The sequence below is a fragment of the Phyllobates terribilis genome, unplaced genomic scaffold, assembly GCF_046119375.1.
Source record: "Phyllobates terribilis strain yellow unplaced genomic scaffold, ASM4611937v1 Scaffold_3__8_contigs__length_932513732, whole genome shotgun sequence".
Classification (NCBI taxonomy): Eukaryota; Metazoa; Chordata; class Amphibia; order Anura; family Dendrobatidae; genus Phyllobates; species Phyllobates terribilis.
In genome coordinates this window covers 620,993,289-621,020,264 of record NW_027362763.1, presented here as the reverse complement: position 1 = coordinate 621,020,264, position 26,976 = coordinate 620,993,289, and the positions used below count along the sequence as shown (strand labels likewise).

At 44.5% G+C, this 26,976-nt stretch overlaps 2 protein-coding genes across 4 annotated transcripts in view; both read left to right on the top strand.

Annotated features, from left to right (window-relative positions):
* Positions 1-8,116: 8,116 nt before the first annotated feature.
* GTF2H5 (general transcription factor IIH subunit 5) overlaps positions 8,117-26,976 on the top strand; it is a 60,829-nt gene continuing 41,969 nt past the window's right edge. The window contains exon 1 of the mRNA XM_073671521.1: positions 8,117-8,249. The gene's annotated coding sequence lies outside the window, so the exon portion shown is untranslated. The remainder of the gene's footprint in view (positions 8,250-26,976) is intronic.
* The window catches only part of SERAC1 (serine active site containing 1), a 564,154-nt gene continuing 545,307 nt past the window's right edge, over positions 8,130-26,976 (top strand). Inside the window, exon 1 of one of the 3 annotated variants that reach the window (XM_073671518.1) lies at positions 8,130-8,249. The gene's annotated coding sequence lies outside the window, so the exon portion shown is untranslated. The remainder of the gene's footprint in view (positions 8,250-26,976) is intronic. The other 2 variants (XM_073671517.1, XM_073671519.1) reach the window with 2 other exon arrangements.

The following is a 26,976-nucleotide window of genomic DNA, read 5'->3' as shown; positions in this document are numbered from 1 at the left end:
ATGTGTGAAGAGCTGTAGAAGATGCAGCCCCTATATGCGGAGCATTCTAATGACATAATGGCACAGTCTCCATGTGTGAAGCGCTGTAGAAGATGCAGCCCCTATATGCAGAGCATTCTAATAACATAATGCCACATTCTCCATGTGTGAAGAGCTGTAGAAGATGCAGCCCCTATATGTGGAGCATTCTAATAACATAATGGCACAGTCTCCATGTGGGAAGCGCTGTAGAAGATGCCGCCCCTATATGCAGAGCATTCTAATAACATAATGCCACAGTCTCCATGTGTGAAGCGCTGTAGAAGATGCTGCCCCTATATGCAGAGCATTCTAATAACATAATGCCACAGTCTCCATGTGTGAAGCCCTGTAGAAGATGCTGCCCCTATATGCAGAGCATTCTAATGACATAATGCCACAGTCTCCATGTCTGAAGCACTGTAGAAGATGCCGCCCCTATATGCAGAGCATTCTCATAATGGCACAGTCTCCATGTGTGAAGCGCTGTAGAATATATTGCTCCTATATGGAGAGCATTCTACTAACATAATGCCACAGTCTCCATGTGTGAAGCGCTGTAGAAGATGCTGCCCCTATATGCAGAGCATTCTAATAACATAATGGCACAGTCTCCATGTGTGAAGCGCTGTAGAATATGCTGCCCCTATATGCAGAGCATTCTAATAATGTCACAGTCTCCATGTGTGAAGCGCTGTAGAATATGCTGCCCCTATATGCAGAGCATTCTAATAACATAATGCCACAGTCTCCATGTGTGAAGAGCTGTAGAAGATGCTGCCCCTATATGCAGAGCATTCTAATAACATAATGGCACAGTCTCCATGTGTGAAGCGCTGTAGAAGATGCTGCCCCTATATGCAGAGCATTCTAATAACATAATGGCACAGTCTCCATGTGTGAAGCGCTGTAGAATATGCTGCCCCTATATGCAGAGCATTCTAATAACATAATGGCACAGTCTCCATGTGTGAAGCCCTGTAGAAGATGCTGCCCCTATATGCAGAGCATTCTAATAACATAATGCCACAGTCTCCATGTGTGAAGCCCTGTAGAAGATGCTGCCCCTATATGTAGAGTATTCTAATAACATAATGCCGCAGTCTCCATCTGTGAAGTGCTGTAGAATATGCTGCCCCTATATGCAGAGTATTCTAATAACATAATACCACAGTCTCCATGTGTGAAGCGCTGTAGAATATACTGCCCCTATATGCAGAGCATTCTAATAATACCACAGTCTCCATCTGTGAAGCGCTGTAGAAGATGCGGCCCCTATATGTAGAGTATTCTAATAACATAATACCACAGTCTCCATGTGTGAAGCGCTGTAGAAGATGCAGCCCCTATATGCGGAGCATTCTAATAACATAATACCACAGTCTCCATGTGTGAAGAGCTGTAGAAGATGCAGCCCCTATATGCGGAGCATTCTAATGACATAATGGCACAGTCTCCATGTGTGAAGCGCTGTAGAAGATGCAGCCCCTATATGCAGAGCATTCTAATAACATAATGCCACATTCTCCATGTGTGAAGAGCTGTAGAAGATGCAGCCCCTATATGCGGAGCATTCTAATAACATAATGGCACAGTCTCCATGTGGGAAGCGCTGTAGAAGATGCTGCCCCTATATGCAGAGCATTCTAATAACATAATGCCACAGTCTCCATGTGTGAAGCGCTGTAGAAGATGCTGCCCCTATATGCAGAGCATTCTAATAACATAATGCCACAGTCTCTATGTGTGAAGCCCTGTAGAAGATGCTGCCCCTATATGCAGAGCATTCTAATGACATAATGCCACAGTCTCCATGTCTGAAGCACTGTAGAAGATGCTGCCCCTATATGCAGAGCATTCTCATAATGGCACAGTCTCTATGTGTGAAGCGCTGTAGAATATATTGCTCCTATATGGAGAGCATTCTAATAACATAATGCCACAGTCTCCATGTGTGAAGCGCTGTAGAAGATGCTGCCCCTATATGCAGAGCATTCTAATAACATAATGGCACAGTCTCCATGTGTGAAGCGCTGTAGAATATGCTGCCCCTATATGCAGAGCATTCTAATAATGCCACAGTCTCCATGTGTGAAGCGCTGTAGAATATGCTGCCCCTATATGCAGAGCATTCCAATAACATAATGCCACAGTCTCCATGTGTGAAGAGCTGTAGAAGATGCAGCCCCTATATGCGGAGCATTCTAATAACATAATGGCACAGTCTCCATGTGTGAAGCGCTGTAGAAGATGCTGCCCCTATATGCAGAGCATTCTAATAACATAATGGCACAGTCTCCATGTGTGAAGCGCTGTAGAATATGCTGCCCCTATATGCAGAGCATTCTAATAATGCCACAGTCTCCATGTGTGAAGCGCTGTAGAATATGCTGCCCCTATATGCAGAGCATTCTAATAACATAATGGCACAGTCTCCATGTGTGAAGCGCTGTAGAAGATGCTGCCCCTATATGCGGAGCATTCTAATGACATAATGGCACAGTCTCCATGTATGAAGCGCTGTAGAAGATGCTGCCCCTATATGCGGAGCATTCTAATAACATAATGCCACAGTCTCCATGTGTGAAGCGCTGTAGAATATACTGCCCCTATATGCAGAGCATTCTAATAACATAATGCCACAGCCTCCATGTATGAAGCGCTGTAGAAGATGCGGCCCCTATATGCGGAGCATTCTAATAACATAATGGCACAGTCTCCATGTGTGAAGCGCTGTAGAAGATGCTGCCCCTATATGCAGAGCATTCTAATAACATAATGGCACAGTCTCCATGTCTGAAGTGCTGTAGAAGATGCTGCCCCTATATGCAGAGCATTCTAATGACATAATGCCACAGTCTCCATGTGTGAAGCCCTGTAGAAGATGCTGCCCCTATATGCAGAGCATTCTAATAACATAATGGCTCAGTCTCCATGTGTGAAGCGCTGTAGAAGATGCGGCCCCTATTTGCAGAGCATTCTAATAACATAATGCCACAGTCTCCATGTATGAAGCACTGTAGAAGATGCTGCCCCTATATGCAGAGTATTCTAATAACATAATGCCGCAGTCTCCATCTGTGAAGCGCTGTAGAAGATGCTGCCCCTATATGCAGAGCATTCTAATAACATAATGGCACAGTCTCCATGTGTGAAGCGCTGTAGAATATGCTGCCCCTATATGCAGAGCATTCTAATAACATAATGGCACAGTCTCCATGTGTGAAGCCCTGTAGAAGATGCTGCCCCTATATGCAGAGCATTCTGATAACATAATGGCACAGTCTCCATGTGTGAAGCGCTGTAGAAGATGCTGCCCCTATATGCAGAGCATTCTAATAACATAATGGCACAGTCTCCATGTGTGAAGCGCTGTAGAATATGCTGCCCCTATATGCAGAGCATTCTAATAACATAATGGCACAGTCTCCATGTGTGAAGCCCTGTAGAAGATGCTGCCCCTATATGCAGAGCATTCTAATAACATAATGCCACAGTCTCCATGTGTGAAGCGCTGTAGAAGATGCTGCCCCTATATGCAGAGCATTCTAATAACATAATGGCACAGTCTCCATGTGTGAAGCCCTGTAGAAGATGCTGCCCCTATATGCAGAGCATTCTAATAACATAATGCCACAGTCTCCATGTGTGAAGCGCTGTAGAAGATGCTGCCCCTATATGCAGAACATTCTAATAACATAATGGCTCAGTCTCCATGTGTGAAGCCCTGTAGAAGATGCTGCCCCTATATGTAGAGTATTCTAATAACATAATGCCGCAGTCTCCATCTGTGAAGCGCTGTAGAAGATGCTGCCCCTATATGCAGAGCATTCTAATAACATAATGCCACAGTCTCCATGTGTGAAGCCCTGTAGAAGATGCTGCCCCTATATGCAGAGTATTCTAATAACATAATGCCACAGTCTCCATGTGTGAAGCGCTGTAGAAGATGCTGCCCCTATATGCAGAGCATTCTAATAACATAATGCCACAGTCTCCATGTGTGAAGCCCTGTAGAAGATGCTGCCCCTATATGTAGAGTATTCTAATAACATAATGCCGCAGTCTCCATCTGTGAAGTGCTGTAGAATATGCTGCCCCTATATGCAGAGTATTCTAATAATATAATACCACAGTCTCCATGTGTGAAGCGCTGTAGAATATACTGCCCCTATATGCAGAGCATTCTAATAATACCACAGTCTCCATCTGTGAAGCGCTGTAGAAGATGCGGCCCCTATATGTAGAGTATTCTAATAACATAATACCACAGTCTCCATGTGTGAAGCGCTGTAGAAGATGCAGCCCCTATATGCGGAGCATTCTAATAACATAATACCACAGTCTCCATGTGTGAAGAGCTGTAGAAGATGCAGCCCCTATATGCGGAGCATTCTAATGACATAATGGCACAGTCTCCATGTGTGAAGCGCTGTAGAAGATGCAGCCCCTATATGCAGAGCATTCTAATAACATAATGCCACAGTCTCCATGTGTGAAGCGCTGTAGAAGATGCTGCCGCTATATGCAGAGCATTCTAATAACATAATGCCACAGTCTCCATGTGTGAAGCCCTGTAGAAGATGCTGCCCCTATATGCAGAGCATTCTAATGACATAATGCCACAGTCTCCATGTCTGAAGCACTGTAGAAGATGCTGCCCCTATATGCAGAGCATTCTCATAATGGCACAGTCTCCATGTGTGAAGCGCTGTAGAATATATTGCTCCTATATGGAGAGCATTCTAATAACATAATGCCACAGTCTCCATGTGTGAAGCGCTGTAGAAGATGCTGCCCCTATATGCAGAGCATTCTAATAACATAATGGCACAGTCTCCATGTGTGAAGCGCTGTAGAATATGCTGCCCCTATATGCAAAGCATTCTAATAATGCCACAGTCTCCATGTGTGAAGCGCTGTAGAATATGCTGCCCCTATATGCAGAGCATTCTAATAACATAATGCCACAGTCTCCATGTATGAAGAGCTGTAGAAGATGCAGCCCCTATATGCGGAGCATTCTAATAACATAATGGCACAGTCTCCATGTGTGAAGCGCTGTAGAAGATGCTGCCCCTATATGCAGAGCATTCTAATAACATAATGGCACAGTCTCCATGTGTGAAGCGCTGTAGAATATGCTGCCCCTATATGCAGAGCATTCTAATAATGCCACAGTCTCCATGTGTGAAGCGCTGTAGAATATGCTGCCCCTATATGCAGAGCATTCTAATAACATAATGGCACAGTCTCCATGTGTGAAGCGCTGTAGAAGATGCTGCCCCTATATGCGGAGCATTCTAATGACATAATGGCACAGTCTCCATGTATGAAGCGCTGTAGAAGATGCGGCTCCTATATGCGGAGCATTCTAATAACATAATGCCACAGTCTCCATGTGTGAAGCGCTGTAGAATATACTGCCCCTATATGCAGAGCATTCTAATAACATAATGCCACAGCCTCCATGTATGAAGCGCTGTAGAAGATGCGGCCCCTATATGCGGAGCATTCTAATAACATAATGGCACAGTCTCCATGTGTGAAGCGCTGTAGAAGATGCTGCCCCTATATGCAGAGCATTCTAATAACATAATGGCACAGTCTCCATGTCCGAAGTGCTGTAGAAGATGCTGCCCCTATATGCAGAGCATTCTAATGACATAATGCCACAGTCTCCATGTGTGAAGCCCTGTAGAAGATGCTGCCCCTATATGCAGAGCATTCTAATAACATAATGGCTCAGTCTCCATGTGTGAAGCGCTGTAGAAGATGCGGCCCCTATATGCAGAGCATTCTAATAACATAATGCCACAGTCTCCATGTATGAAGCACTGTAGAAGATGCGGCCCCTATATGCAGAGCATTCTAATAACATAATGCCACAGTCTCCATGTGTGAAGCCCTGTAGAAGATGCTGCCCCTATATGCAGAGCATTCTAATAACATAATGGCTCAGTCTCCATGTGTGAAGCGCTGTAGAAGATGCGGCCCCTATATGCAGAGCATTCTAATAACATAATGCCACAGTCTCCATGTATGAAGCACTGTAGAAGATGCGGCCCCTATATGCAGAGCATTCTAATAACATAATGGCTCAGTCTCCATGTGTGAAGCGCTGTAGAAGATGCGGCCCCTATACGCAGAGCATTCTAATAACATAATCTCACAGTCTCCATGTATGAAGCCCTGTAGAAGATGCGGCCCCTATATGCAGAGCATTCTAATAACATAATGCCACAGTCTCCATGTATGAAGCACTGTAGAAGATGCGGCCCCTATATGCAGAGCATTCTAATAACATAATGGCTCAGTCTCCATGTGTGAAGCGCTGTAGAAGATGCGGCCCCTATACGCAGAGCATTCTAATAACATAATCTCACAGTCTCCATGTATGAAGCCCTGTAGAAGATGCGGCCCCTATATGCAGAGCATTCTAATGACATAATGGCTCAGTCTCCATGTGTGAAGCGCTGTAGAATATGCTGTCCCTATATGCAGAGCATTCTAATACCATAATGGCTCAGTCTCCATGTGTGAAGCCCTGTAGAATATGCTGCCCCTATATGTAGAGCATTCTAATAACATAATGCCACAGTCTCCATGTGTGAAGCGCTGTAGAATATGCTGCCCCTATATGCAGAGCATTCTAATACCATAATGGCTCAGTCTCTATGTGTGAAGCCCTGTAGAATATGCTGCCCCTATATGTAGAGCATTCTAATAACATAATGCCACAGTCTCCATGTGTGAAGCGCTGTAGAATATGCTGCCCCTATATGCAGAGCATTCTAATACCATAATGGCTCAGTCTCCATGTGTGAAGCCCTGTAGAATATGCTGCCCCTATATGTAGAGCATTCTAATAACATAATGCCACAGTCTCCATGTGTGAAGCGCTGTAGAATATGCTGCCCCTATATGCAGAGCATTCTAATACCATAATGGCTCAGTCTCTATGTGTGAAGCCCTGTAGAATATGCTGCCCCTATATGTAGAGCATTCTAATAACATAATGCCACAGTCTCCATGTGTGAAGCGCTGTAGAATATGCTGCCCCTATATGCAGAGCATTCTAATACCATAATGGCTCAGTCTCCATGTGTGAAGCCCTGTAGAATATGCTGCCCCTATATGTAGAGCATTCTAATAACATAATGCCACAGTCTCCATGTGTGAAGCGCTGTAGAATATGCTGCCCCTATATGCAGAGCATTCTAATACCATAATGGCTCAGTCTCCATGTGTGAAGCGCTGTAGAATATGCTGCCCCTATATGCAGAGCATTCTAATACCATAATGGCTCAGTCTCTATGTGTGAAGCCCTGTAGAATATGCTGCCCCTATATGTAGAGCATTCTAATAACATAATGCCACAGTCTCCATGTGTGAAGCGCTGTAGAATATGCTGCCCCTATATGCAGAGCATTCTAATACCATAATGGCTCAGTCTCCATGTGTGAAGCCCTGTAGAATATGCTGCCCCTATATGTAGAGCATTCTAATAACATAATGCCACAGTCTCCATGTGTGAAGCGCTGTAGAATATGCTGCCCCTATATGCAGAGCATTCTAATACCATAATGGCTCAGTCTCCATGTGTGAAGCGCTGTAGAATATGCTGCCCCTATATGCAGAGCATTCTAATAACATAATGCCACAGTCTCCATGTGTAAAGAGCTGTAGAAGATGCTGTCCCTATATGTAGAGCATTCTAATAACATAATGCCACAGTCTCCATGTGTGAAGCGCTGTAGAAGATGCTGCCCCTATATGCAGAGCATTCTAATAACATAATGGCACAGTCTCCATGTGTGAAGCCCTGTAGAAGATGCTGCCCCTATATGCAGAGCATTCTAATAATGGCACAGCCTCCATGATGAACAGGTTCCGATCATCCCACAGGACGCTGCTCCCGCTCTTGTCTATGGCAGCTCATTTTGTCTATAGTAAAACTGCATCAGCAGAGGGCGCATGCAGGAGGCACAATCGAGTAGCTGCATTTCTTGCCCAGTAGGCGGCGCCGTTCCTCTTTAGCTCGGGTTTGGTCACCTCCCCTATGATAATCATGGCCTTTCTTATGTCGCTGACTCGCACTGTGTTAGCGGAGCGGTAGAAGACGTCAGTCACGTGGTTGAAGATCAGTGGGCGGCACGGAAGCAGGAAGCGGTGTCTCATCTGTCAGCCTTCCGGTGCGCGCGCCGTGTGTCCTATGTGAGCTTTGGGAGGTAAGCCCTGTGTCTGCACTAAGCCTGGCTATCTGATGCTTCATATTAGAGATGACATTAGACGTTACTTTACGTCACTCGTAATGTGGCTGTGTGGGGGGTTATAGACCCTGGATTATAGTGTGGGTTTCCAGTCTCTCAGTTGTGGCACTTTACACCTGGTTTGAGGCATGCCTGGCTTCTGACTATTGGCATTAATGACATCTATAAGGGAACAAGCATGACAGACCCCTAATGTGTTCATGGTGCATGTTCTGGGGCGCAGTCCTACTAATCCAATAGGGCTGATATTGTCATCTATGGAGCGAAGGTCTCATCTGTGCTGTCATTTAACCCCTTAATAGCCTATGACGTATTAGTACGCTATAGACTATTACCCCGGTTCAGCGCTGGCTCCGGCGCTGAGCCTGCACTGGACCGGGCCCATGTCAGCTGATTCTTACAGCCGCGGGTAGTCCTTGCAGCGGGCTACAGTGATATTATGTCTGAGGAGGCGCACATCGATCTCCCTGCGGTCTTGAGTAAAATGACGCCAGAAGTGGCGCCTGCACAAATTGAGATCTCGGCTCATCATTTAGCAAAGATCTAAATCTGTACATGCGCCGACACAAGCGCCATTTTCCTGAAGGCCACTGCGGGGTCAATGTGCCCTAAAACAATAACAAGATACGGACTTCAGAGACAGCTTAGAGGCGGGAGCAGAACCGAATACCCTACCCACAATTACTCTACATGTACCAATAGCTTATTGCACAAACTACTAAAGATAATTAGGCTATGTTCACACACGTTATGTTTTTAAAAGAATTTTCCTGCAGAATACGAGTGCAAATTTTCAGCTGTATTTTGCATTACCAACATAGTCTATGAGAAACCAAATTCTCTGTTCACACATGTTATTTATTTGTTTTTGCTGTGTATTTTGTGCGTTGGTTGGGTTTTTGATAAATAGAGCATGTCACTTCTTTCAGCCTTTTTTCTCCCATAGTTAGTAATGAGTGGTGAAAAGACGCAGGTAAATTTTTTCAGCATTTTTGATGGCATTATAGAATGGGGTTCTTTTTTTTCACAGAACTTTATGTACATGCATAAATAGAGACAGAAGGACAATGAAAAGACTCATAAAAAATGCACCAAAACCTGCGTTTTTGACGCAGCTGATTTTGTGCCAGAGATCTTTTTTACTTCAGAAATCTCTCTCAAAACTGACACATGTGGTAACATAGGCTAAAAGAACAACCAAGCTGCAGATTTCTACAGCCAAGGTACCTACTAAACCAGTAGGACAGCACCTTTATGCCCATGCATTTAGTTTAACATGCCTGATCCTGATGACAAGTTCCCTTTAACTGAACATCCATCCGTGTTCTTGTTCTGACTGTCCAGTGGGAGAGTTTCCAACTTTTCTGAGTTCCTCTCAGCTGATTTATGACCACAGACCAGGAAAGTTGGAAGTGCAGGATAAAAAAGAGCCTGTTAAACGCCTAACGGTACACAATTTTTAATGAAAGCGAATTGCAACACTGATTTTTAGCCCAAACACATGCGTGTAATTTAAAAAATTATCTTCAGAGGAGGACAATCCCTTTAACGTTTTCAGTGCTGCCCAGAGATTCCATTATTGTAGGACATTTTTGTATGTGACACCATTCTTCCCATTAGATATTCTTGTATTTATGACTCAATATAGAAGAAGCACAAATATTTCCTTTTTATTTTGGCTGTTATCATCCTGATGTTGTCCATAACACCATCACGTGAAGGTGGTTAAAGGGAACCTGTCACGTCCTAGTTGCTATCTACACTGCCCCCATTGCTTTGATAGTGATGCAATGTGTATCACTAACAAGCTTTTTTCATTAAAATCGGTGGTAGTATAATGATTTGATAACATTATATATACTTTGTCCTACCTGCTGGTATTCAGTTAAAGGGGTGTGATGCTCTCATTCAGTCACATATGGCACCGCCCATGTATTTGAATACTGCTCCTGGCAAGCTTTAGGTTTGAGGGGTGCATTTGCACACGTCGAGCCGCTGGTCCGTCGCGTGCGCACTGAGGCTATGTGATTACCAGCTTCAGTGCGCACACGCTGTCATCTGTGGGTCCCGGTGCATGCGCGGTCAATGTATCGTGCGGTCACCGCATGCGCAGTGACACTGCACCGAGACTCAAACCTAGCGCTTGCCAGGAGCAGTATAAATGTCATGGGCGTCGCCAGCACTAACTGAACGTGGCAACCTCCAATGACTGACTGAGAGAATCACACCCCTATGACTGAATACAGCAGGTAGGGCAAAGTGTATATAATGTTATCAAATCATTATACTACCACCGATTTTAATGAAAAAAGCTTGTTAGTGATGCACATTGCATCACTAACAACGCTATGGGGGCAGTGTAGATAGCAACTAGGACGTGACAGGTTCCCTTTAAGTCACTGGTTCTGGCTGATATTTCTCCTGTAAGTTGCCACACAAATTCAATTTGTCACTGATCTCTATGATCAAAGCATTTCTGCTTTTGTTGATGATGGTTGAATCCTGCTACTTTCAGACTGTTTGCTTGCTATTCGTTTCGGGAAAAGTTATGCCAGCTTTATCAGTGGGTTCTCAATGGAGTATTCTTTGGCCTCTTATTGATTGAGCACAGCAGATTGCATGCCATTCCTTACAAAGGCATAAAGTACGTGTTAGGCTGTGTGCCCACTATGCGTTTTTTAAGCGTATCCGCAGCAGCAATTCCGCCGTGGAAACGCTTAAAAAACGCATGGTAGAAGGCCTGCCATGTTCCCCAATGATAATCCGCATGTCCTGTGCACGTGCTGTGGAAATTTCCTCTGCAGATTATCATTGCAGAAAAATCCGCAGCATTACCAATTATTTTGCAGAATCGCGGCATTTTAGCCGCCATTGACTTGCATTGGACCGCATGACATCCGCATGACTACATGTGCACATGTGGATATCATGCTTTTCAATGCGCGGATGGTACCCTGGTCTGGAGAAGGAGACTCTCCTCCAGACCCAGGTACCATAGTACCTGTAGTTTAAAAAATAATAAAAAAAAAAAAAAAAAAACTTATACTCACCTTTCCGGCGCCCCCCCCCCCCGGTCTCCTCTGAGTGGCGCTGCTGTCTCCTTGGCTTCTGGCAGTGGTCTGCAAGGACCTTCCGTGATGTCATTTAGTCATGTGACGGAGCACCGGGAGCCGCTGAGGAGACCGGTGGCCATCGGAAGGTGAGTATGTTTTTTTTTTTTTTAGGCAATGTGCCCACGATGCAGAAATGAAGCAGAAAATTTCTGCATCTCCCTGGCAGAAAAAACGCATGCAGATTGTGCATTTATTTTTTTCCTGCAGAATACATGCGGATTCACATGCGTACCCACATGCGTTAACGCATGTGTTTCCGCATGTGGACTGACGAGCACTTTCCAGGCGATGGCATCACTTGGAAAGTGCTTGACAACTAGGTCACACTGTATAAATCCATGCAACCGGCATGCATTTATACAGTGTGACCGTAAAAATAAAATAAAATAAAGCTATACTCACCCCCGATGCCCCGGCGTGGCTGCAGCGCTCGTCCTGGCTTCTTCCGGGTTGCCGGCACATCGCAAGACAGCCTGCGGTCACATGACCGCGACGTCATCTCAGGTCCTGGAAGGTAAGTGCTGCAGGGGCCGCCGGCCCACGAGAAGGTGAATATAAACTTTATTTTTTATTTTATTCTTTTTTTTACAGGTACAATGGTACCCAGGTCTGGATGAGTCTCCTCTCCTCCAGAACTGGGTACCATCTGCACATAGAGACGCATATAATCCGCTTGTACAAATGTACAGACACGGATTCTATGCGTCTCAATGCAAGTCAATGGCGGCGCTTCCGCAAAATTAATGGACATGCTGCGGATTTATGAGCGCTGCAGAAACGCTGCGGAAAAATCCGCAGCATGTGCATTGACATTGTGGAATGCCATTGGGGACCATGGGGTGCGGATTACCATGCGTTTTTGATGCGTTTCCACTGCAGAAATTCCGCAGCGGAAACGCATGAAAAACGCATCGTGTGCATTCAGTCTTACTATTGATGCTGCATTTGCAGCATCGTAACTTGGTCACACTATATATATATATATATATATATATATATATATATATATATATATATATATATATATATCTATATCTCTCCATGTTGTTTGCATGGATTTATATAGTGTGACCAAGTTGTCAAGCATTTTTCCAAGTGATGCTAAAATCGCTTGGAAAGCGCTTGTCAACCCGCATGTGGAAATGCATGTGAAGAACGCTTCACATCCGCATGTCCCTGGCAGGAAAAATGCATGTACAATCCGCATGCGTTTTTTCTGCCAGGGAGATGCAGAAACGCTCGGGAAAAAATCCAGAGCATTTCTGCATTTTGGGCACATAGCCTTAATATACTTTTATAACTTACATAATGGGAGCCTATTAACTAATACTTATAAATTAGAATGCATTTGAGATTTCCTCTTGATGCATACCTACAATGGACACTGCAAAATGCAGTGATAAAAAAAAAGTCATAATAATTAATTTTTTATTTCTTTAGCGCCAACATATTGCGCAGTAGTTAACAATTAAGCGGGAACATGTACATTCAATACAAGGTAAGACAGTTTATCAGTTACATTAGGAGTGAGGTCCCTGCTCGCAAGCTTACATTCTACAAGGAAATGAGTGGACACAATAGGTGAAAAGTGCTTGTTTTTTCAGGTCTAGCAATTATAATAGGGATTTTCATATAAGGCTGCATGATCCGGTTATCGGCCAGTATGCTTAAGTGCAATAATCAAGTATCGAGTGCAGTTATCGTGTGCATGGAGAGTGTGGAGACAGATGAATAGTAGGGTGCAGATTCTGAATAATATTTAGGAGGGAATAGGGGTAAGTTAGTTTGCTGAGTTGAGGTCTTAGGCTATGTTCACATTGCTTTTTTACTGCATATTATTTTCTGTAGTCAAAACCTGATCTCTTGGCATTACAAAAGCTACAGCCAAAAAGCAGGGTTTGAGGCATTTTTTGCAATCCCAAAGTTCAGCTTTGCTTCCACCTTGCCTAAGGGTATGTGCAGACTATCCGGAGCCGGCTGCAGAAGAGCCGCTTCCGGTTTCAGCTCATTATGCAAATGAGCGCCGGTCTCTCCCCCCCCCCCCTCACATGCAGACTTTCACCATAGAGATTAGGTATATGAGAAAAGCCCGCATGCGGACCCGCCGGAGAAATTGACATGCTGCAGTCTGGAAAGACGCGCCACATGTCAATTTCCGCGGGTGTTCCGCAGACGAATAGTGGACATGGGATTTGTAAAAATCCCATCCACTATGCTGTAACATTAGGCAACTGCGGATTGCACGCAGTGCATTTGCGCTGCGTTCAGTTTGCAGTGAACACTGTTCGTGTGCACGTACCCTAACACCTTGTATTGTTTATACTTGCAAGACTTCACCTATGATGGCACACCTGAGAGAGGGATCGCCCACCAAGGGCAGGAAACGTGCTGAAATAAAAGGGCAACACCTCTCTCCCGCATTAGTTGGTTTCCTGTCCTTGATGGGAACCTTGTGTTGGAATTCCGCGGTGAAGATAGAAGAAAAAGATATTACCCAGCCCTGTCCTGACATTCGGAAAAACAGGCTTCGTGCTTGTGGCGCCGGGCCTTCAGGTCTCAGGAAGCTCTATCCACGGTTGGCTCTGTTGTACGTTTGGGTGCGTGCAGCAGAGACTAAGATGCGCTGCATGTCTTGGACCGCCACACTAGCCCCCCCGCTTTCTGCAGACGTCACGGGCGCAAGGCACACTGGGATTGGGTGTGGCCAAGTGATGTCACAGGGGGCATGTCGGGGAAGATGGCGGCTCCCTATGCTGGCATCACCGACTGGGGCGCTTGGATAATGGTGCATCCTGTTTAGATCTAGGGGATGGGCATTATCTGAGGAGGGAACCAGAGGAGGTGGCCCTTTTTTTAAATCTGTTATAGTGTCTGCCATCACTACCTCTTGTGGTAGGGCATTCCATAGTCTGACTGCTCTGACTGTCAAGAACCTTTTCCTATTTAGCTGCTGGAATCGCCTTTCTTCCACCCGTAATGAGTGCCCCCTGGTCCTTAGTATGGTCTTTAGAAGGAATAAGTCATGTGCCAGTACTTTGTACTCCATATACAGTGGGGGGAAATAAGTATTTGATCCCTTGCTGTTTTTGTAAGTTTGCCCACTGACAAAGACATAAACAGTCTATAATTTTAAGGGTAGGTTAATTTAACTTACAAAAACAGCAATGGATCAAATACTAATTTCCCCCACTGTATATTTGTACATGTAAATGAGATCTCCTCTGAGGCGTCTTTTTTTTTTCTAAGTGAAACAAGCCCAACTTTTCCAACCTTTCATCATATAAGAAGCCTTCCATCCCTGGTAATAATCTAGTTGGCCGCCTTTGAACTGACTCTAATTTATGAATATCCCTTTTAAAATATAGAGCCCAAAACTGGATCCCATATTCTAGATGTGGTCTCACCAGTGATTTATATAGGGGGAACAGTACGTTGAGGTCACTGGAATTTCTCTTTTTATACAACCTAAAATCTTGTTTGCTTTTGGGGCTGCTGCTTGACATTGAGTACTGCTGCTCAGCTTACTTTTAACCAGAATAGTCTTTCTCCTGTTCTCTAGACCCGAGTATACTCCCATTTAATGTATATGCAGCAATATGATTACTCCGTCTACATTTATCTACATTAAACCTAATTTGCCCATTCAGACATGTTATCCAGATTTTGTAATGTCAAAATCAGATTTTAATATCCTACATAGTTTGGTGTCATCAGCAAAGACTGACACTTTACTCTCAATCCCATCATCAAGGTCATTAATAGAGGTTAAAAAGAATCGGTCCTAGCACAGATCCCTGCGGCACCCCACTGCTGACTATGTACCATCTAGAGGTTGTACCATTTATGACAACTTAGTTTCCTGTCATTTAGCCAATTCCTTACCCATCTGCATATAGTTAACCCAAGTCTTTGCTTCTGTAGCTTCAGTATAAGGCTGTTATGTGGTACTAGATGGTGGCCCGATTCGAACGCATCGGGTATTCTAGAATATGCATGCGGCCGTCCGGGCGCGACTAATCAGCTCCCTAAAAGCCCTATTAAAAAAAGGAAAAATCTGGGGAGGTGTCTTCTGAATCTGACGTTTCCCCATTATCAGAAGGGAAAAATTAGAGTGAATCTTCTTCCTCGGGCAGTGACATGGGGGGACATACTATATTTCCCGGTGGAAGATACGGATAGACCAGTCAAAGCCGTTAGGTCAACAATGGGCCTAAAAGAGAAGAAGATGGCTAAAAACACAGGCTGTTCATTCAGAACCACCATCAACCTGAAGAACTTCAACCGGTGGATAAAAAAAGTCAGACCTTCAAAATGGAATCGATAAGCATGGCCATAAAACTGCTCTTTCGCAATTGTTACATTGTGGTTGTCGACATTAACTCCTTTAAAGCCCAGGGCGTACTAATACTTACCTGTGCCCTGGGCTTTAAGAGCCAGGTACGTATTAATACGCCCTGGCGATTGCGCCCGCGCACAGGTTGTGCGGGCACGATCGCCGCCGGATGTCAGCTGATTGTCACGGCTGACATCCGGTACTATGTGCTGGGAGCGGTCCTGCACCTCTCCCGGCACATTAACCCCCGGAATGCTGCGATCGAAGCATTCCAGAGGTAAGCGCCGGTACTCGCCTTTTTCCCTGTGTCCTGTGCTGTCTGAGGCCGGGTCCCGTTGTTGCCATGGTGACCCGGATGTCGTCATGACGACAACATCCGGGTCACCAGACAGCTGGAAGATACTTTGATCATGCCCAGTGCATGACCAAAGTATCTTCTGTCTCTGCAGCGCTGACATCCTGTATAGCACAGGGATGGGGCTCTATCCCTATACTATACAGGCGATCAGAGTTTAAAAAAAAAAAGTGAAAGTCCCATAGTGGAACAAAGTATAAAAGTAAAAAAAAAGTGTTAGAAAATGAAAAAAAAAATAATTAAATTGTAAAAATCTAAGAAAAATAAATAAATAAAAAAAATAATCCCCCAAAAAATAAAAATATAATGTACCCATCAATAAATATTATGAAAAAAACAAAACAATAAAAGTACACATATTTGGTATCGCCGCGTCCGGAACAACCTGACCTAAAAAACTGTCCCACTAGTTAACCCCTTTAGTGAACATGGTAAAAAAAATATATAAAAAGCGAAGCAAAAAATGATGCTTTATCATACCAAACAAAAAATGGAATAAAACACTATCAAAAAGACGAATATAAATAAAAACGGTACTGCTGAAAATGTCATCTTGTCCCGCAAAAAAAAAAATGAGTCATACAGCTCCATCAGCCGAAAATTAGAGTTACAGCTCTCAGAAAACAGCGATGCAAAAAATAGAATTTTTTTCTCTAAAATAGCTTTTATTGTGTAAAAGCGCCAAAACATAGAAAAACGATATAAACGTGGTACCGGTGTAAACGTACTGATCCGAAGAATAAAGCTGCTTTATCAATTTTACCACACGCAGAACGGCATAAAATAAAAAAAAAAAAAACAAAGCAATTCCTGAATTTTTGGTTTTTGTTTATTCTGCCTCCCAAAAATCAGAAAAGAAAGCGATCAAAAAATGTCACGTGCCTGAAAATGGCACCAATAAAAACGCCAACTTGTCCCGCAAAAAATAAGCAGTCACATGACTGTCGGCCGAAATATGGAAAAATTATAGATCTCAAAATATGGCTATGCAAAAACTAGTCTTTGCAAAAAAACCCGTCTTTTAGTGTGTGATAGCTGTCAATAATAAAAAACTGCTATAAATCTGGTATCGCTGTAATCGCATCGACCCGAAGAATAAAGTCATCTAATCACTTATACCGCACGGCGTAAAAAATAAACTCTAGGATTGGGCTAGGGTTAGGGCTTGGCTAGGGTTTGGATTTTTCCGAAAGTAAAGATGTTTCGAAAGTAGAAAAAAATGATGACAATATGGCAACTAGTGTTGAGCGCAAGTGCTCGCTACTTGAGTTTGCATCGGGTGCTTAGGTATGCACCCAGTATTGTGGGTGCTCGAGTGACATGCTCGAGTCTCCGCCCCATATGCTTCGTGGCCAAAAAAGCCTCTTGGCCATAAAAACCTCGCTGGGATTGCCTGCCATTCATGAGCGATCCCCCGCATGTTTTTTTTTCTTTTTGAGTGTCTAACAGCCGTGAAACATGAGGGGTGGGGACTTGAGCATGTCACTCGAGCCCCCGTGATACATGGTGCATACCTGAGTACCCGATGCAAACTCAAGTAGCGAGCACTTGCTCTCAAGACTAATGACAACTTATTCAATATGGTGACTTAATGTTATCAAATTCTGTGTCGTACCTCTGGGTTCAAAATGTTCACTATACCCCCTTGATAAAATCCTTGAGGGGTCTAGTTTCCAAAATTGGGTCACTTGTGGGGGGTTTCCAGTATTTATGCACATTAGAGGCTCTCCAAACGCGACATGGCGTCCGCTTTCAGTTCCAGCCAATTTTGCGTTCAGAAAGTCACACCTTGCTCCTTCCCTTCTGAACCCTGCCTTGCGCCCAGTGTATTTTCCCCACATATGGGGTATCGCCATACTCAGGGGAAATTGCACAAAAGTTTTTAGGGTCCATTTTCTCCTCTTACCTTTATGAAAATAAAAAATTTGGGGCTAAAATATCATTTTTGTGGAAAAAGTTGGATTTTTTTATTTTCAAGGCTTCATGTTATAAACTTCTGTGAAGCACCTGGGGGTTCAAGGTGCTCACCACACATCTAGATACGTTCTCTGAGGGGTTTAGTTTCCAAAATGGGGTCACTTGTGGGGGGTTTCCACTGTTTAGGCACATCAGGGGCTCTCCAAATGCAACATGGCATCCGCTAATTATTCAAGCAAATTTTACATTCAAAAAGTCAAATGGTGCTCCTTCCCTGCCGTGCGCCCAAACAGTGGTTTTCCCCCACACATGGGGTATCTGCTTAGGAGAAATTGCACAACAAATTTTGGGGTCCATTTTTCCTGTTACCCTTGAGAAAATAAAAAAATTGGGGTCTGAAGTAAAAAAAAAATTTTGTGAAAAAATGTAAATGTTCACTTTTTTCTTCCACATTCCAAAAATTCCTGTGAAGCTCCTGAAGAATCAATACACTTCTTGAATGTGGTTTTGAGCACCTTGAGGGGTGCAGTTTTTAGAAAAATACCTAAAAGTGACACCATTCTGTCATAAAGGCCCATCAAAGTCGCTTCGAATGTGATGTGGTCCCTAAAAAAAAAAGTTTTGTAAATTTTGTTGGAAAAATGAGAAATTGCTGGTCAACTTTTAACTCTTAGAACTTCCTAACAAAAAAAAAATTTGGGTTCCAAAATTGTGCTCATGTAAAGACTGATTTAAGAGCATGGAAATTCAAAGTTTGAAAATTTGCGTAATTTTCGCCAAATTTCCGTTTTTATTGACAAACACAAGTGATATTGAAGAAATTTTACCACTATCATGAAGTACAATATGTCACCAAAAACCAGTCTCAGAATCAGGGGGATCCGTTGAAGCGTTCCAGAGTTATTACCTCATAAAGTGTCTGGTTAAATTGTAAAAATTGGCCTGGTCATTAACGTGCAAACCACCCTGGTGGGTAAAGGGGTTAAAGGATACTTATTATCACATCCCGATTCATCTAGGCCAGTGGTTCTCAACTCCTGTCCTCAAGACCCACCAACAGGTCTTGTTTTCAGGATTTCCTTAGTATTGCCCAGGTAATAATTCCATCACTTGTGCTATGTGAATGGAAATCCTGAAAACATGATCTTTTGGGTCTTGAGGACAGGAGTTGAGAACCACTGATGGAGACCATGAATAGTACCTGAGAGTTTCCTTGTACATAGAGGGGGAAATCGGGCATTACCAATTCTGAGTCCTTCTATTCAGTCTGTCGGTGGCTCCAAGGATCTTCACCAAGGTAATAGCCAAGATGACTGTACATTCGCGTCCGGAACACCATCATTGTTCCTCAATTGGACGAAGTCCTTATAGTGGGGAAATCGGAGGACCACTGTGCAATACAACTGAGATGTAAGAGTCCTCTTAGAAGATCTTGGCTGGATGGTGAACACTCACAAGTAGAGGCTAAATCCAGTAAGAATAGTCATTCCTGGGCCTCATTTAAAATTTCAAACTTCAGACTTGTCTCTTACCCACCCGAGAACAAAATGTTCAAAGTAGTAGACCTTGTCTCTGCATCAATAGAAGCTCCAAAAATTACCCTAAGGAAGGCAATGTCCTTGTTAGGAACCCTAACATCCTGCATCCCAGTGGTGAAGTGGGCCCAGCTCCATACAGGGCAGCTTCAGTGGTAAATTCTGTTTACAGAGAGGTTGCTAAAAGGACATTTAGAAGGGAAGGTGGAACGTTCTTTAGAAACCAGAAACTCCCTCTCGTGGTGGGCAGACAGGGCAAACCTAACATCAGGGACCCAATGGATAAAACCGGTAAGCGACATGATCACAACAGATGCGAGCAATTCAGGTTTGGTGGGGGGGGGGGCACACCTGATAGATCATATAATCCTGAGTTCTTGGTCACTCTTCAAGAGGGGTCAATCATCAAACCTAAAAGAGTTGCTGGCTGTAGAAAGGACTCTAAAGGGCATTGTCCTTTTTAGAGATATTTTATTAAATAAGTAATACCCCACCCCACCGGGTTATGTCTGTTCTCCTAAGTGTAATTTAAATGTTCTGTTATTGACTGCAGTGCTGACATCGCGTTGACAGTGCTGTAGCCAGTAACTGAGCTCAGTGACTCATGATGTAAACTCGGCAAAGTTGCTGGGCTCAGCTATTTGCTGCAGCACTGTTGACATGTCAACTCTGCAGACAATAACATACATTGAATAGGAGCAGCCATGGAGATTCAGCTTTGGACTGGAGTAGGGCGAGCAAAGCAGGTTGTTTTTTAAAAACTGTAGCCAGGGTACAGTTACATCATATGTCGGCTCCCTGACTTTGATGTGTGCTTGCATGCCAAGCCTGCATCTTTCCGAACAAATGGCTGAATTATTCTTGAACTTGACCTCCACATTTAAGTGTGCCAGCAGGGGGTGCTTCTTTCCTCTGACCCATCTCACACTTGTGACTTGATCGTGCGATGCTGATGGGTTGCCATGACAGCCTCGGGTCATGCTTGTCATCTCAAAGCCAGCAACCCTAAGAGGACTAAAAAGTAGAGTAAAAACATATGTTTAAAAATATGAAGAAAAAAATTCAAATCACTTCCCTTTTTTCCCATTAAAAATAAAGTAATTAAAAAAGCTACACATTTAGTATCGTCGAGTTTGTAAAAGTCTGATCTATCAAAATATAAAATTGATCTAATCGGTAAACGGTGTAACGAGAAAGGAAATTATAATCCCAGAATTAATTTTTTTCCATCATAACATTGCAATAAGAGGTAATCAAAAAATCGTATCTAACCCCAAAATGGTATCAGTAAAGATGTCAGCTTGGTGCGCAAAAAACATGCCCTCACACAGCCCCATATCCCATATAAAAAATATAAGTCCATATTTGTAATTGGAATAATTGTACTCATCTACAGATGCATACGTAAGCAGAGCACCAGATGGAGCGCCCCCCACAGGCCACCCCGTAGCATTAGCATATCATTATCTCCAAAGTGAAAGTAAAGATTACACAAGAACCATGGCATGGATTTCATCAATCATGGTATAATTTTAATCAGCGTAATGTCACCTACCTGACAGTGTATGTAGTTTACTGAGCACAATCCTGCTGACAGGTGCAGTTTAGGCATCTAAATGCTGCAATCAATAGCTATTTCAGCATTTACAAGAAAGGAAGAGGGAGGGTTCTCCCTCTCTCGTCTTATCGGCGCCCCATCGCAATGGCCCGATCATTGCCATGGCAAACGGAGGTCGTCATGACTACCTCAAGGTCAACCGGCTACTGCAAGCCTGTTAGACCATTCCAGGACCAAGGTCTAAGGGCTTTTGTCAGTGTAAAACTGACAATTATAATGCACGTCATTGCGGGGCTATCAGGGACATGGAACGCTATGGGGCCCGTGAGTCAGGGGAGCCAGGTTCTGGTGCCCTCGAGTGGGCACCCCCTCTTGCTCAGGGCCACGGCCCTTGCAATACTTGCCTCTCCCTATTCCACCGCTGCTTCTGTGTCTTCCGTGTCTTCTGACTGTGTGACGTCTCAGGGCAGAGGGCGCAATGACGTCACTCCAGCGCGCCCTCTGTTCTGAGCCGTCACTTTGCAGAGAGCCCGAAGACACCGAGTCCGGAGCAGCGGCCAGCGAGGAGAGCTAAGTATTTTTGATTTTTTTTGTTTTAATCTATGGAGTTTTATATGGGGCTTATACTGTATCGAGCAATATGTGGGGTCAATTATACTGTATGGAACAATATATGGGGTCCATTATTCTGTGTGGAGCATTTATATGGGGCCCATTATTCAGCGTGCGGCCCTATATGGGGCCCATTATTCGGCGTGTGGCCCATTATACTGTATGGAGAACTATACTGTCTAAAATTAAAACTTTTGAAAACACCCCCCCCCACACACACACTAAACGCACTGTGCTCTTTGAGGATTCACCAGTTTCTCAGCTATTGTAGATTTTACAAAAGATATCACTCAAGTAATGTAAGAATTAAGTGAAATCTTTGGCATTGTACTATACCTAGATTTCTCTGCCTTATCTGTGCATCATGAATCGCGGTATGTGTTAAAGGGGTCCACTGAGACTCTTGCCCGGGGCTCACGAGAAATATTATAATAGGTACTTTTGACAATCCATCTGAAAGAGTCTCACGTATACTAAGGAAACATTAGGGGATTCTCCTGGCAGACCCAAATTTAAAGGGTCTTATCCCTCCTTCTCTAATTATTACATATAGGAAGGGCAGATCAATAGGTGACAGTCTGGTCCATAGCCTATATCAATGACCTCCAAGACCAGGGACCTGGCTGGAGAGAAAATCTTGTGGTTACTTCAGGTGTGGAAAGTGCAGTAAATGTGATTGGATGGCAGTCTGTAAAACCTTCTCAAGTTCGTCTACGAACAAAACCTTTTCAATCAGGGATTTTGGTCATTTTAAATCAAAAGGGTGGTCTACAAGGCGACCTATACTTGCCCCAAGGATTATGTAGGGAAGACCCGAAGGGAGATGCGGACACGAGTGGGTGAGCACTTGGGAGACATTAGAAACAAACGTGGCACACCGATTGCACGTCATATGAATGAAGTCCATGGGGGACGACTGAAAGAAATAGAAATATAATTTAATATGATAGAGTTGATTAGACCTAAGATTAGAGGTGGAAACCTGGACAAAACCGTTCTGAGAAAAGAAACAGAGCGGATATTTAGATTAGTCACTATCCCCGAAAAAACTAAATGAACAGCTCTCATATGTATGCTTTCTGTGAAGTATCCCCTCACCATGTCTCCCAATGCTCCATGTCCTTGCCCCTTAAGTCTGTTTTTTTCTTTGACCTCTGCCTCAATATGGGCCTATTTCTATAAATTGTCTTTCCAGTACGTCCCCATGACTGCACCATAGGAGGAGTAATCCTGTGTAGGGACAGGAAGCACAAGAGGTTAAAAGCCCTCCTACCCCCAACCTGCTCAGTGTTTTTCCTGTCCCTACACAGGACTGGGAGTACAGGAGGAGCACTGGTGTGAAGATAGATACCTCAGGGACCCCGGGGGGATCGGGGGGGCCGCTGCTCTCTCCTTCCCGCCGTCAAGCAGGTCCTGGGCCGACACTCCCTGTCGGGAATCCCTCAGCCCTCCGGTGTGCTGGAGCCTACGGGTGCCGCTTCCCCATCGCCGGGGCTCTCGGCTTCCTGCTCTGGGCGGGTCCGGCTTCTCCCGGCTCCAGGACCACCTGGCGTCGAAACCGGAAGTCCGGAGATGACTACTTCCGGTGGCGGTCGCTCGGGAAATTCAAACCGCGATGGGAGCAGGAGAAAATGACAGGACGACCAGGTAAGGTATAAGAAGGGGGGCTGGGGAGCAGCATAGGCAGGCTTACAGCTTTGGCACCCCTGGCAGTACAATGGCTGACGTGTCACACCCTGATACCCACCCTGGATCGCCCCAGAGTCATGTAAGTGTACCATTACACCTTTTTATATGGCTAATGGGGCTTACACTTAGCAGGCCCTCCATATTTTTTATAGGAGGTCTCTGGGCAGTTACCACCTCCTTCTGAAAAAAAGAAGGATACGGGAAAAAAGGCCACAGTAAAATCCAAGAGGTGCCTGGATTGTAACATCAGACTACCCGACTCGTATACAAAGCGTCTATGTGCTGAATGTAGAGCCTCCATGCTAAAGGAGGAGCATGGGGCTTTATTAAATGAGATGCGCAGTATAATTAAAGAAGTAGTTCAGGCTTCTATCACGTCTCTACAGCCCCCAGGTTCAGGAGTCCAGGATGTCCCAGGCCCCAGAAGACCCAGAGAAGATATAGCGCCATCTTCTGAGGGTGAAATCGACCCATCTGGCGACTTTGACAGTGAGACCATTAGTCTACCTCAGGGCGGAGAACGGAAAAGATATATGTTCCACTCAGATGGTATGGATATTCTTCTATGAGCCGTCCGAAACACGATGCAAGTAGAGGAAACGGAGATGAGCAGTAACATTCAGGATGAGATGTTTGGTGGTCTTAAAACCCAGAGATCCATGGTTTTTCCTGTTAATGCTCGTGTGAAGGACATGATACTGGAGGAATGGGAAGATACGGAGAAGAGACTCTCTATACCACTAGACTAACGCGCCCGACTATCATTTTTATCCAGAGGACACCAACGTGTGGGACACTGTTCCTAAAATTGACGTCCCAGTGGCTAAAGTCGTCAAGAAACCCTCTATCCCCTTTGAGGACTCGTCAGGACTTAAACATCCTATGGATAGGAAGGCGGACGGATTTTTGAAAAAAGCCTGGGAATCTTCGGTGGCAATCATTAAATCTAATATCGCTGCTACATCTATTGCCAGATCCATGAGAATCTGGTTAGAAGAGTTAGAGAGTCACCTATGGGATGGCACCCCGAGGGAAACTCTCCTTCAATCATTGCCCCTGTTAAAGATGGCAACAAATTTTTTGGCCGACACTTCGACGGAATTGGTCAGATTTGCGGCCAGAAATAATGTGCTTTCCAACTCAGCCCGTAGAGCTGTTTGGTTAAAAACATGGTCTGAAGATACAGCTTCTAAAAACAAGCTGTGCTCTATTCCATTTTCAGGGCTCAGAGTATTCGGACCTGTACTAGATGACATTCTAGAAAAAGCTTCCGATAGAAAGAAGGGCTTCCCTGAGGAGAAAAAAAAGGAGCAGCCCTTTCGCAAACCCTTCCTCTCCCGTAAATATAACACTCAGAAAAAAGGGGGGTCCACAAGCTGGAGTTTTAATAAGGGGAACAAAGCTAGGAAATACCAGCCCAGTACTAGCTCCCGTCCAAAACGACAATTACTATGTCAGAGTGGGGGGCGATTAAAGTTTTTCTAAAACAGTTGGCATCGGGTCCCTCAAAATCCCTGGATACTAACTATAGCACAGGGTTACAGGATAGAATTTTCTCTATCTCCCTCAAAAATTCTGCCTGACAAAGGGTTCCCCTGCCTCTCTTTCCCGTCTACGGGCAGATATAGAGAAGCTGCTACATCAGAGGGTTATTGTGCCAGTTCCGGAACACGAACAACATCAGGGCCATTACTCCTCTCTGTTTTCAATAAAGAAACTGTCAGGGGAGTTCCGTACAAAAATCAACTTGAAACCCCTAAACCGATGAGTCTGTTAAAAAAAAAATTCCTCATGGAAACCGTAAGATCAGCCATTCCTCTAATAGACGCTGATGCGGTATTGTGCACCCTGGACCTCAGAGATGCATACAACCACCTGCCAATACATTCCTCAAGTCAGCAATATCTGAGATTTGCACTACCATTAGGCAGGCAGATTCTACACTACCTGTTCCGATGTCTTCCCTTTGGCCTGTCATCCGCTCCCAGAATCTTTACAAAGATCATGGCAGAGGTGGTGGCCTATATCCGACTCAGGGATATTACCATCATTCCTTACTTGGACGACTTCCTGGTGGTGACAGGATCTCCTCTAGGTATGACGCAACATCTGGAAGTTGTCCTACAGACCTTTACCAACCTGGGTTTGATTATGAACAAAGAAAAATCCAATCTTATCCCCAGTACTTCACACATCTTCCTGGGAGTCCAGCTCGACTCCCGAAGGCGAATGTCTTATCTCCCGGAAGACAAAATGCTCTTAATTCCACAAAGGATTCTTTCTTTTTCAAGAGAGAAGAAGCCTTCAATCCGAAAGGCAATGAGTATTTTGGGAATTATGACGTCATGCATCACCTGCGTCAGATGGAGCCAGTTCCATTCCTGACCTCTGCAGAAATGCATCATGGAATTGACAGACGGACATCAGAATTACCTAGACAGGAGGATGTCTTTGTCCAGAGATGCCCAGAATTCTCTACACTGGTGGCTCGACCAGAAGAATCTACAGACGGGAGTGCAGTGGATTCTGGAACCTTGTCTTTTAGTGACCACGGACGAAAGTCTCTCAGGATGGGGAGCTCGAGTGGGAGATTCTTGTTTCCAAGGAACATGGTCCACAGAGATTCAGACTCGATCATCAAATTTTCGGGAACTACAGGCGACCTGGGAAGCCCTACAGAGAAGCCGGGCGGTCTTAAGAGACAGACATGTAAAAATCCTGTCGGACAACATCACGGCAGTCTCCTTCATCAGACATCAGGGCGGACCAAGACATCCACTTCTCCAGTCCCTGACCAAAAGGATGTTCTTAGGGATAAAGAAAATAGTGAGCTCCATTTCAGCAGTTCACCTTCGAGGATCCGACAATCGGGAGGCAGATTATCTCAGCAGGCGTCAGATGAAGGCTTCAGAATGGGAACTGAACGAAGAGGTGTTCCAGCAACTAACTCGCAGATGGGGTCAGCCGCACCTAGACCTTTTTGCATCCAGAACGAATGCAAAGACAACATCTTTCTTCTCTCTCGAACCATGAGATCATCCTATGGCAGTGGATGCTCTCTCACAATATTGGGGAGAAGGCCTAACATATGCCTTCCTACCTGCCCCTCTAATTCCGAGAATGCTGCGGAAAATTCAGGAAGATCGGGCGACAGTCATAGCAATTGTCCCGTTTTGGCCAAGGAGGAGTTGGTTCTCCCTTCTACGTCATCTAGCGTTGGAAGACCCAATCATTTTACCATTTCAGGAGGATCTTCTGTCGCAAGGTTCACTGGTGCATCGGAATCTTCAACAACTCCAGCTCTCAGCCTGGCTTCTGAAGGGGAGATCCTGAAGAATAAGGGCTTATCAGCCTGAGTGATCCAGACTATGCAGGCTAGTAGAAAACCTGTAAATCAGGCCATATATAAAAAAGTCTGGAAGACCTTTTGTCAGTTCCACAGGACGGTAGACACCTCTCAGCCAGACATCCCTGCGATCCTTGATTTCTTGCAGGCAGGATTTGATGCAGGTCTTAGACCAAGTACCTTGAAGGTGCAGATTGCGGCACTAGGTGCTTTCTTCGACACATCAT